This window comes from Bombus affinis, unplaced genomic scaffold, assembly GCF_024516045.1.
Source record: "Bombus affinis isolate iyBomAffi1 unplaced genomic scaffold, iyBomAffi1.2 ctg00000068.1, whole genome shotgun sequence".
Taxonomy (NCBI): Eukaryota; Metazoa; Arthropoda; class Insecta; order Hymenoptera; family Apidae; genus Bombus; species Bombus affinis.
In genome coordinates, this window is record NW_026108822.1 from 209,748 (window position 1) to 222,316 (window position 12,569).

Below are 12,569 nucleotides of genomic sequence, written 5' to 3' on the forward strand. Positions count from 1 at the left end.
GAAAGATCGCTTTTTGTTATTTTTAGACTATTTTAAATTCTTTTATAAATCGGTTAATGTGAATCGTCAATCGATTCCGAAACATTCCTTTTGTTATGTATTCTCTTTCTCGCCCTTTCTTTCCTCCATCCACCGGTTTTTCTCTACGTCCTTCGTCCCTCGGACTAGTTTTATAGAAAGAACGTCGTAGATTCGTCTTTCCAAGATCGTCATATAAAAGGACAAAAAGAAAGAGAAAAAAAGATAATTATGTAGAATTATGTGATAGCAGTTAAATCGAGCGGGTCAACTATAAATCGGTTGAGAAACAAATCTTGTCGTGCGTCTGAAATTTCTAAAAGTGAGATGAAAACGATAAGAAACAGAGTAATACAAAGAACAAAAAATAACAATCTACGAAATGCGGATGGTTATCGACTGTAGATTTAAGTAAACGATTTTACTAGTAAAAAGAATAAACGTAACGACGAAGACCCAAAAGTATTTGGCTTAGTATGGCTGTGTTTAGGGCAGTGTTGTAAATCTGAAAGTGGTATACCTTTTTTGGTAGTAAACTCTTTAAGAGCGAACAATCGAACGCTATTGTGTACCAATCCGACGATCGCGATCTACACGAGTCATTTTATCGTTTGATTTTATTAATAATTAATTACTAACGAAGATGACACAATTGCTAAGAATCGGCGTTCATTTGCGAACGAATCGTAAAAATACGATATGTGATGGGTGTGTGTGTGTGCAACAGATATAAAGAAAAATGAGTTTTCTCTTTCTGAAGATAGTTCGAGCACATAATTGCGAGTGTAAAAATGGGTCTTAGTGTGTTCGAACATCGAGAAAGAGATGGATTGTAGATTCGCGAAAGATTACTTCCGTAGATGATAAAAAATAAAAAGAAAGAAACGAATGAAACGGAAGCGGTTTGCACGTCGGATTTGTTGGCACGTCAGCGTTCGTGGACAATTTATTATTGTAACGAAAAGTGAACGATACAACACTATATATATATTATATATGTACTATATATACTATATATGTATTACATATATTATATATATATACTATATGTATTATATATATATAATACATATACTATATATGTATTATACGATTTGTTTTTCTTTTTATATTATCAAACACAATATAGGTCGCGGTTATATCATGATGGAGTAAACGTTAATTAATTAATTAATTAATTAATTAATTATTCGATAGACGATAATTGCAAACAAAACTATGGAATATAATTATTATTATTACGCTATTATTATTGAAATACCAACTATAGAGTACTACTTTTTATTATGACATTTCGTAACTAGTGAATTGATTATCTAATTAAAGATTAATGAGACGCAAGTGTAACATTTATCCCCCTCGCTCCTCCCAGGTAAAAAAAGAAAGAACTCACACCGTTCTTCATCCCAGTCTCTTTTTCTTTTCCTAAGGAAAAAAGTCTCGAGAGGGACAATGAGAATTTTCTCTCGATACAGCCCCTCGAATCCTGATCCAACACTGCATCGGTCACGATAAATGTACAATATTTAATATAATGCGCTTTCCTTTATTTATTTTTGTCGGCGGGATTCACGTCGTTCTCGCTAAACGAGACAAACGGAAATGGAATGAAAAGATACTGTCACCGTCGCCATTCAGATACCTTTTTGTATCCCCTGGTGTAAAGACCGTTCGCAGAGTGACTTCGGAAAAACTTTAGTTAACGTCTTGTTTGCCCCCGTGTTCGCTATTCATTTTGTAAACGCGTTTTGTAAAATATATATGTTCGGTTTAGATGTGTGAAAGTTAGCCTCACGATATCCACTCGGAGAGGGGAAAGTGAATTTAGGTTTTTGCTACAGTTTTGTACTCTTGGACGTAAAAAAGACTTCGTTTTTCTCTTAACGATTTGTAACGTAGATAAGAATACTGTATGTTGATGTTCATGAATATTTAACCGAATATTGTTATATTATTATTAAAAAAGAAGTTTTAAAAATACATTCCATTTTTATTTTTCTCTCAGCTCAGGTTATATATGTACATACGTGTATCTGTTCTGCCGCGCAACACATCTGCACGCCATCCCGCGCGGCTTGCCAACCAACGGTCTACGTGTCGTCCTTCGAACACTCCATAGGCCCAAGTACCCACCATAAAGTTGCAATTCTAGCCGCATTGTTCGCACACATGGTCTAAGCACATCTGTTTGCCAAAAAAGACTTTCTAATTCCAGAAGTGTTTTCAGCTGGTTTTTTAGAAAGGTCCTTGGGTTTATTACGTGCTCCTAAGAATTACGGAGAAAGCGAATAGCTAGCCAAGAAAACAATCAGGTTTCCCCATGAACAAGGTCATCTATCAACCACGATGGTAGGAGACATTCTCCCCATCCCTTCAAGCATCCGCGTAGGGCAAAACCAATCGACATCGCGGATTATTACCCTCACTTTCTTAACGAAACGTGTAAACAACGAATCCGCGTTCGTCATGCAAAAGGGCACACCCACATTGAACTTTCTTCCGTCTCAACGTTAGAGCGCCAAGTTAGTCAAAGATCTAACGCCGAACTTCTAACATTAAGTCTAATACCGTGCAGCGTGATAAGTTATTAAGTGTTTATGTCTATTCAATCGTGTATACTAAGTGTTGAAAATATATATTTTAACTCTGTGAGCCACAGTGTTATCATACCTGAATCACCCCTATTATCTTAATCGAAATACGGGGATCGAACTATTCGTGGTGTCGATCATTCTAATCGTAACGGGAATTTACGACTCCCGTTGACGCGTATTCTAACGACCGCGTCTCCCCGCGATAGCTCGAAAATACAGTATCGAAAGACCAAAATCCTTCTTAAGAAGTATTTCTTATCGATAGTATTTATATAATCGCGAAAGAGTTACTAAGAAGGAAACGAATTATTTTTATCTTATCTTCCGAACAGAGACGAATCTTCTTATCCGTATACATCGAAACACTTTGAATTCTTTGTCACATTGCGCGTGTATCCCTTAATAAAGTACATATTTCAATACTCACAATGTGAACAACTAAAGTTTTTCTGTTAACTCTGTTATATTTGCCACTTTACTTGCTCTCACTTGCTACTACTCGTCTGTTCAGCAACTTCGCTTCGAACAATCGTTCGATTTTAATGTTTGTATATTTATTTAAAATTATTCGTTTCTCACCACGTGCACGATATATGGTCTCTTTCTAACTTTTTTCGAAACTTAGCCTCTTCTTACGTATCATTCGTATATTTTACACGATATTTGTACATAGAATTTCATTAACAAGATATAGCATTCAAACGCGTATGTACCCTTGTCTCGACCTGTCGACAAGTTGTACGGATTTTCAATTAGACGAGGACTTATATTTTAGTTCCATCGGATGGCAGAAAAATAAAGAAAAAGGAAGAACCAAAGTACAGTGCGACCTTCTGGCTTTCAAGGACTCCTAGGTTTTCACTGTCTTAACTTAAAATGGGACTAAAGTATGCAACGAACGCAACGCGTGTTTTCCTTCTATTTTCTCACCCTATTTATTCTTCTTGCGTTCGCCGAATCTCCTTTCCTTAGGTGTAAGGACTAATCATTTATCCGATTACAGCGCATAACGTAACAACGTAAACGAAACTGGCACGTAAGAATTATACATATACGTGTATATATTTATACATACTTACCATTAACACAATATGAAAAATCTGACGAAATAAAGTTTACGTATAATTATTTGAATACTGGACATTGTACCTGTGTGCTCTCAGACACCTTTCTCGCGATCATTTCACGTTTCAACTTCTGAATCCTGTCACGATCTGTGGATTCCCGTTCGAGCGCAGTCTTATTTATACATAACATGTCGTTCGTTTCGTTGTCCTTTGTGTACACAAACGTATTTAGATGTACATTTCTTGCAAAGAGTTGTTCGCGAGGATTCGTCAATATTCTAAAAGTCAGTAATGAAGGCAGTATGATGGTAACACATCGAATTAAATCAAATCGGAACACAGGCTTTTGTACGATTTCGTGAGGATTTCCGTTCCCTTCGTTTGACCGAAGTCCGAAGTGATTGCTGCCCGTCAGTTCTTCCGCCTTATCTATCGTTTTCAGCGACGAATCCTTGTTGAACGATATCATTGGACGGATAACAAAAGTAGGAAGTTCAGAGTCCCCATTCAGATCTATATGTACTAAGTTTACACGTACGATATGTTTATATTATCGCTTATATATAAACATATATAATATATATAAATATATATAATATATAAATATGTATGTGATATATATATTATATCATATTCTATATACATATTTTTTTTTTTTTATTTATTTATTAGAATATTTACAATCAATTCTCGTTGAGAATTTTCAGTAACTTAGTTTGGCGTGATACAATGACATGGATTATAATAGTTTTATATTGTTGATTCTAGTAGGACAAATGGTTTAATCTAGTGGGTATTTTCTTTTTAGTCTGCGGATCTGGTCCGTCGTGTCCAGTAGTTGGGTGATTAGTGGGTTGTGGTGGTTGTTGACTCTTGTGCTATATCTGCTTCTGAACTTGTGTATTTCATCTTTGACTGTAGGTATCTTGAGGTCTCGGTGGATTGTTTCGTTCGTAACATACCAGGGTGCATTTAATAGGGATCTTAGCGTTTTCGATTGGAAGCGTTGGAGTATTTCAATGGTGGAGTTACTTGCTGTTCCCCATAGTTGGATTCCGTAGGTCCAGACAGGTTTTATTACGGCCTTGTAGAGGGTTATTTTGTTCTGTATGTTTAGTTTGGAGCGTCGGCCCGTGAGCCAATAGAATTTTCTTAGTTTTTCCTTTAGTTGCTTTGTTTTTTCGGAGATATGTTTTTCCCAGGTTAGCCTCCTGTCCAGGGTCATGCCCAGGTATCTTACGGAGTCCTTGCTTGGGATTATTGTGTTGTTAATGGTGACCTGGGGACAGGTTTGTTTTCGGAGCGTGAAGGTTACATGGGAGGATTTTTTTTCGTTTATTTTAAAACCCCATTTTTGGAACAACTTTTCCATGGAGTCGAGACTTCGCTGGAGAGTGGATGAGGCAATTGCTGGGTCTGCGTGGGTAGCTAATAGTGCTGTGTCGTCCGCAAATGTTGCTATTGTTACCTCGTTTGATATGGGTAAGTCGGCAGTGTAGATGGAGAATAGTAGGGGTCCGAGGACACTACCTTGCGGTATGCCGGATTTTATTGGGAATGTTGCGGAAGTGGCGCCTAGACATTTAACTATGAATTGTCTGTTGGTTAGGTAGGATTTTAAGATGGAGTAGTATGGGTGGGGTAGGATTTTTTTAAGCTTGTAGAGTAGCCCTTCATGCCATACTTTATCGAATGCCTGTTGGATGTCTAGGAATACGGCTGAGCAGTATTTTTTCATTTCAAGGGTTTGGCTGATTATGTGGGTTATGCGGTGGATTTGCTCTACTGTTGAGTGTTGTTTTCGGAAGCCGAATTGGTGATCTGGGAGAGTCTTCAATTCTTCTAGGAGTGGAAGGAGACGATTCGTGAGCATCCTCTCGAATAGTTTAGACAGGGTAGGTAAGAGACTGATTGGGCGATAGGAGCTGGTTTCATATATTGGTTTACCGGGTTTGGGGATGAGGGTGATTAGTGAGATTTTCCACGCCTTAGGAAAGTGTTCAAGGCGGAGGATGGCGTTAAAGATTGATGCGATGAGTGCAATCCCTTTTATGGGAAGTTCCTTGATTGCTTTATTTCCTATTTGGTCGTGACCTGCTGCTTTCTTGGGGTTTAGGCGACTGATTGCTTCTATGATCTCTGCAGAAGTGAAAGGTTGAATAGGAGGGGACATTTGGAAGGGAGTGTGCAGGTATTCGGTGACGTCCGCTGCGGCTATGGAGGAATGGGGTTGGAATACTTCAGTCAAATGTTTGGCAAATAGGTTGGCTTTTTCTATAGGGCTACGCGCCCATCCACCCTGCGGGCGGCGGATTGGAGGTATTATTTGTGGGGGGCGCGTGAGTTTCCTGGAGGCTTTCCATAGTGAGTAGTTTGAGTCGGCTGTGGGGGACAAGCTGGCGAGATATTTGTGAAAACGGTCATTATTGTAGTTCTTTATGGTTTTGGATAGTTTTCTAGTTGCGTTGTTTAGTTTGCGTTTGTCCTCCGGTGTTCTATGGGTCTGCCATATCCTTCTTAGTCTACGTTTTTCTGCCATTTTTTTTAGTATGTACTGGGGGTATTCGTGGTTGCTGGTGGACGTTTTTGCCGGTGTGGAGACGCGGATAGCGTTTATTATGCTCGCATTTAGGTATTCCGTGGCTGCTTCGATTTCATCATTGGTTTTTAGTGAGGTTGAGGCTGAAGTTGTGTGGGTAAAGACTTCTCTAAAGAGCTGCCAGTTGGTGTGTTGGTTATGAATGGAGCCATTAGGTGTATTCTCGATGATAGTTGAACTGACTGTTACTATCACGGGGGAATGATCAGAGGAGAGATCAGCCGAGGAATTGATTTGGACGTGTCTTGACGAGATATTTTTAGTTATGAAGAAATCAAGGAGATCGGGTATTTTGTTTGTGTCGGTGGGCCAGTGTGTGGGTTCGTACGTGGTAAGGTAGTTGAGGTTGTTGGTTAATATGCTGTTGAGGAGGTTTTTGCCTCTTACTGTAACCAGTCTGCTGCCCCATTGGGTGTGTTTAGCGTTGTAGTCTCCTCCGGCTATGAATTTGCTGGCCAGGGTGTCCAGGAAGTGGTCAAAGTCTTCTTTGGCGATGGAGTGTCTGGGAGGGCAGTATACAGCTGAGGTGGTGATTGTACCATGACAGTCTTCTATTGCTACGTTTGTTGCTTGGAGGTAGTCTTTCTGGAATGGTTGAAGTTCGTAGTGCTTGATGTTTGACTTGATTATGATTCCGGTGCCGCCGTGAGCCTTTCCGCTGGGGTGTTGGGTGTGGTAGAAGTTGTAGCCGTGTATTTTGAGGTAGTTTTTGTCGGTGAAGTGGGTTTCGGATATGAGCATCACATCGATTTGCTGTTGTTTTAAGAATAGTTCTAGTTCGGCTTTGTGCTGAGCTAGACCGTTGGCGTTCCACAGAGCTATTCGCATTGGTTTTATTTTGCTTCTGTGCTTATGAATTTGTCCATGAAGCGTGTGAGTAGTGACAGCAAGTTGTTAATTTGCTCAGTTTGCTTCTCGATAAGTTTTTCGAGTCTGGTAAAGTTGTCCGTGCTTGGTGGGGTGGGAATTCTATTTTCTGTGTGTACACTGTGTGTTTTCGAGTTGTATGCGTTTCCTTGCGTTGCCTGCGCATAGGATACTGTTGGTGTGGTGAGTTTTTGGGGTTTAGGTTCTTGTATGTTTATGTCCTTGGGTCTCAGTTTTGGATACTTTATATTATGTAGCGATTTGTAGGCTGAGCATCCTTTGTAGTTCGCAGGATGCTCTCCTTGACAGTGGATACACTTGGCGGGGGTTTCCGGGGATTTAGTGCATTGGTCAGTGGGGTGATTACCTGCACATTTTACGCACCGGAAGTTGTGATTGCAGTATTTCTGCGTGTGGCCGTACCTTTGGCACCTCTTGCATTGTATTATTTCTTTCTTTACAAGAGGTGGCTCGAACTTAACTATGGAGTTCATCAGCCGATTGATATTGTAGATTTCTTTATTGTTTGTTTTTTGTTTTAGGTCTATAAAAAATAAGGATAGTGGGTTTTTTGTGATTCTATGCCTAATGTTACTGATGTTAGTTACTTCGTGGCCGTGATTTGACAGTTCGCATTTTAGTTCGTCTAGATCGACTGAGTGATGGATATTGCGTAGCACCACTCGAAATGGTCTTTCTTGTTTGAGCTGGTATGTGTGGAATTTGGCGTTTAACGTTTTTAATAGCTTGGTTAACTTTCTATAGGCGTCTGGGTGGGACGGCAGTATTTTCACTTGGTTGTTGTTAATCTTTAGCTTGTAGTCTTCTTTGCTGATGTCTTTTTCGATAGTTTTAATCATTGACTGTATGTCGATTACGTCGTTAATGAATATCGGTGGGGGAGGGGGAATTCTTTGAGTATGGAGATTATTTACCTCTTCGGTTGTAATCATGGAGTCTTCCGTGGACTCCAGAATTGAGAATCTATTGTAGGTAGTCACTTGGCTGGCTGATGGTTTGGTTTGAATCTTGTTTACATTTGTCTTGGTCGGTTCGAGCTTTCGTTTTTTCGTGTGGTGGTCATTTACCAGGATAGTTGCGTTGCCCTCTTGCCACGGGGGAGGAAACATGGCGGTGTTATAATTTTGCTCCGGGGAGCCTGTTGGAAATGATAGAGCCATCATCGAGCTAGTTAGTTCAGTGTGAAAGAACTAGTCGAGAGGCTGTTAACCCCTGGCTAGGTTAGTTGGATTTGCTTTCGTCAGCTGGGCGTCACGTGGAGTTTTGTGAACTTCACAGGGCACTGGACACACGTCTGCACGTCTCGGCACTCAGCAGCAACTGGATGGTAGTTGCTATTTTGTGGACTTTGCCGGGCACGTCTGCACGCCTCGGCGCTCACGAACGAACTCTATATACATATTGTACACACATATACAGGTACACGTGATACACGTGTAACGATATTACAATATTACATTATATTATACTACAGGATGGGAGGGGATGGACTGGGAGGGGAGGGGAGGGGTGTTCTGTGGGATTAGTATAGTATTCGTATATCTATTTACATATTTACATATTTACACTTAATTCAGTGGGCGTTGCCGTTTTGTGGCTCTTTATCTTGTTGTTTTTTGTTATGGGTTCCGTATCCACCAATATTTTTTTGTGTTTTTTCTGTGTTTGTCTTCTGTATCCTTTTGGGGGAGGGCCATGTTGTATCTCCACCTAGTGTCTGCAGTACGGCTATCTAGGTTTTCCTCGTATTGAATAGATTTCATTCCTATTTTCCTTTGCATATGATAAATTATGGGTATGTTGTTTTGGTCTTGGAGACAGTTTCTTTCGTCTAGGTATATAAAGGCTTCGGGGGGGATGTAGCCTGTTAACAGAGTGATTTTGAAGTATGCGTCGTTTGGGTATAAGCAGCCGAAGATTAGGCTGTTTTCTTTGATCTTCGCGGCTTGCGAGAAGTGATTTCTCGTTAGTTTTAGGATGTGACAGTCGATGCGGTGGATGTTGGCTAAGTCGTATATTTTTTTGTTTTTTACGTATTTTCTGTATCCGCTGTGTTCAGATCTGTAAATGCTCAGGCAAGCTCTGATGCATTTTCTTTCAAATATGCGAATTTTTTCCATTATTGACGCTGGTATGTTGTACCATATTGGACAGCCGTAGGTTATAATGGGTCTTATTAGCGATTGGTAGCACATGATTTTTACTTTGCTATCGAGAAGTCTGGAATAAAACAGCCTTTTTGTATTCCAAAAAGCTTTGCTGGCTTTGGAGAGTTGGATTTCGATATGTTGCTTGTAATTTAGTTTTTCATCTATGTTTATTCCTAGGTATTTTACGCAATTTTTGTGTGGTATGAGGTTCTCTTCGTTTGCTTTTTCTTTTAGGCGGAATTTCCTGATTTGTTCCCTTTCTGCTGGGCCGATTTTGCTTGTCATGGGTCTGAATAGTATGGTTTCGCATTTGCTTGCGTTAATTTTTAGTTTCCATGTATGATAGTAATCGCTGATTTTGTTAAAGAGTTCTTGCAGTTCTGTTCTTATCGTTTTGGTTTTGCGGCCTGTTACGTAGATGATTAGGTCATCCGCGAAGGCTATGGAGCGTTTATGTGTGGATGCGTTGAGGTTAAAGAGGTTTAGTAAGTCGTTATTGTAGATGCTGAAGAGTAGCGGGGAATTTACTGTTCCTTGTTGCAGGCCGTTCTCTATGGAGAATTCTTTGCTTGAAGTGTGCGAGCCGTCGGTCATTATGAACGTTTTGTTTGTTATCATGTCCCATACTATTTTGATTAGGTATTCGGGGAAGTTCTTTTTAATTATTTTATAAATGAGCCCTGGGATCCAGACGGTGTCGAAGGCTTTTTCGATGTCTATTAGGCAGGCGGCTACTCGTTGATTTGCGTTAAGTGCCCAGCACTTATCCGATATCCGACGTAAGTTTGTTTATTGCGTGGATTGTGGAGTGTTTGTGGCGGAAGCCGAATTGGTTTTCCGGGATTATCTTATTTTTTGAGCAGAAGGCTGCTAGGGGGTTGTTTATGATCATTTCGTATACTTTGCTTATGTTGGGGAGGAGGCTTATGGGTCGCAGGTTTCCAGGTGATGAGCCGTCTTTATTTTTTTCTTTGTAATGGCTATGAGTTTGGCTTTTTTCCATTTTTGGGGGAAGTACGTGTTGTTCAGTGCGTTATTAAACAGTACTGTGTAGTACCATTTTATTTTGTTTGGTAGGCGTTTGAGCGAGATGTTTGGAATGCCATCGAAGCCGGCGGATTTTTTGTTGTTTAGCGTGGAGAAGATTGTACTTAGTTGATTGAAGTTTGTAAAGTAGTTTATTTCTGGGTCGGGCTGTTTGGGGTCGTCCGATGTGTTTTCGTTTGAGAATGTGCAGACTGTTTTGTTTAGCGCTATGTCTTGTTTTATTTTATTTTTTAGTATGTTTGTTTCGGCGATAATAATTCTGTTTAATTGTTCTCGGCCCATGTGTTCGTTTTGTGTGTGAGTTTTGGCGAAGTGGGTGCCGATAATGTCTAGTTTTTCCGTTGTTTTTGATATTATGAAGTTGCCCTCTGTGTCTTTGTTGGTGTTGTGTATCTCGATGCCTGCTTCTTGGATGAGGGAGGCTTTTTCTGGAGGCAGTTTGAGGGGCGGGATGGAGTTTTGTTCCTTTGGTCTGAAAATTTGATTTATCTGCGGGAACTTGCTAGCAGAGTCTTTTTGGAGATATTTTTTATTTTATTTGTCCAGTATTGATTTATAGAGTTTGCGAATTCTTGTTTTAGTTGTGATTTTATTTCGTGTAGCAGGTACTTTAGGAATTCTATGTCTTCTCTTTTGTCGTAAGAGTAGTTGTGTCTTAGGTTGTTTAATTTCGATAGTATGTAACTTTTATCTCGTTGTAGTTTTTTTATTTTATAGTTTATATATGGCTCGCAGGAGTCTTTTTTTTTAAATGTCGGTACGGATTCTTGTATATGTTTTTCTATTTCGTCTATGAACGAGTCGATTTGTCTGTCTGTTAGGTTGACATTGTTGTAGATTTTTAGGTCGCAGTTCTGTTCGAGCAGGTTTTGGAACTTTTTCCAGTATGTCTTTTTATAGTTGAACCTGGGTGTTTCGGTCTGCGTTTCGAGTGTTAGGTAGTCGGATGTGTTTTTGCTTATCTGAAATACTATGGCGTTATGGTCGCTGTCGTAGTCTATGGTTTTGAGAGTGTTATTTGGTCGTAAGTTTTGGAATTTTATTCGGGCGTCTGCTAGGCATATGTCTAGGTAGGAGCGTCCTTTTGGGTAAGAGGGTAGCTCGGAGCCATAGAGGTTTGTTTTGTAGAAAATGCTTTTATTGTCTAGCCAGGTTCTGACGGAGTTTCCTCTCGTGTTGTTTGTTTCGCTTTTCCAGCTGGTATGTTTAGCGTTAAGGTCACCGGCTATTATGTAGTAGTTTTCCTGTTTGTCGAGCTGTAAAAGTTGGAAGAGATCGTCGAATTCGTCGTTAAATTGATTCTGGTTTCCGTGGGCTGCGTAGGCTGCGGAGATAAATAAGTTTTCCTTATTGTTTATTTTTATTTTTATGATCGTCGTCTCTAGGATTTTGAATTTTGTTATTTTGTCGTTTTGTATTGTTTTGAACTTCAGGGGGTTTTTTATGAGGATTGCCGTTCCTCCTCCTTGGGTAGCGTTTGGTCTGTCGTGTCTTATTATAGAGTAGTTTTTGTATTGCACTTTATGTCTATAGTTCAGTTTGGTTTCTGAGATAAGTACTATGTCGGGGGTTTCTTTCTTAATTAGTGTTAGCATGCTGTATCTTTTTTGGTTTGAGATTAGTGAGTTGGCGTTTATTGAGATGATTTTCAGATGTTTAACTTTTATCTGGTTTATTTTTTGCTGTGATTGGTGGACGGGTGGGTTTTGGCTAATCTTCGTCTATATTTTCGATGATGTTGAAGATGGAATCGATTCTTTCTTCATGTGTATTTAGTGCTTTTTTTATTTCGTTTAGTTGTGTTTGTTGTTCGCTTAGAGCTTTTAGAATGCTTTTTTTGAAGTCTTCAATGACATTTATTATGCTTATTCGGGGTGAGTCTATTGTTGGGTTGGGGTTTTGTTTGACTTGTGCCGCTATGTTTGTTACTTGTGGGCTTGTCTCGTTTATACTTGTTCTTTGTTTTACTATGTCCGCGAATTTTAGCTCGGGGACGTACTTACGGCTTATTTTGGCGATTCTTTCGGCTTTTGCTGTTTTTGCTTTGATGATTTTTTCATTAATCTTTTTGGGTAATTCGACGAGTTTTGGGCATCCTTTGTATGATGCAGGATGTCCGTAGTTTTTGCAGTTTACGCAGTAGATTTTTTCTTTGCTTATTGCTGCTTCTTTTTTTATTTTGCACTCGCCTGGCCCGTGCGGTTCA

The 12,569-nt window shown here is 39.7% G+C and overlaps 1 protein-coding gene across 1 annotated transcript in view; it reads left to right on the top strand.

Moving 5' to 3' along the window:
- LOC126926970 (uncharacterized) overlaps positions 1–12,569 on the top strand; it is a 154,057-nt gene that overhangs the window by 128,099 nt on the left and 13,389 nt on the right. The gene's annotated exons all lie outside the window — the stretch shown is intronic.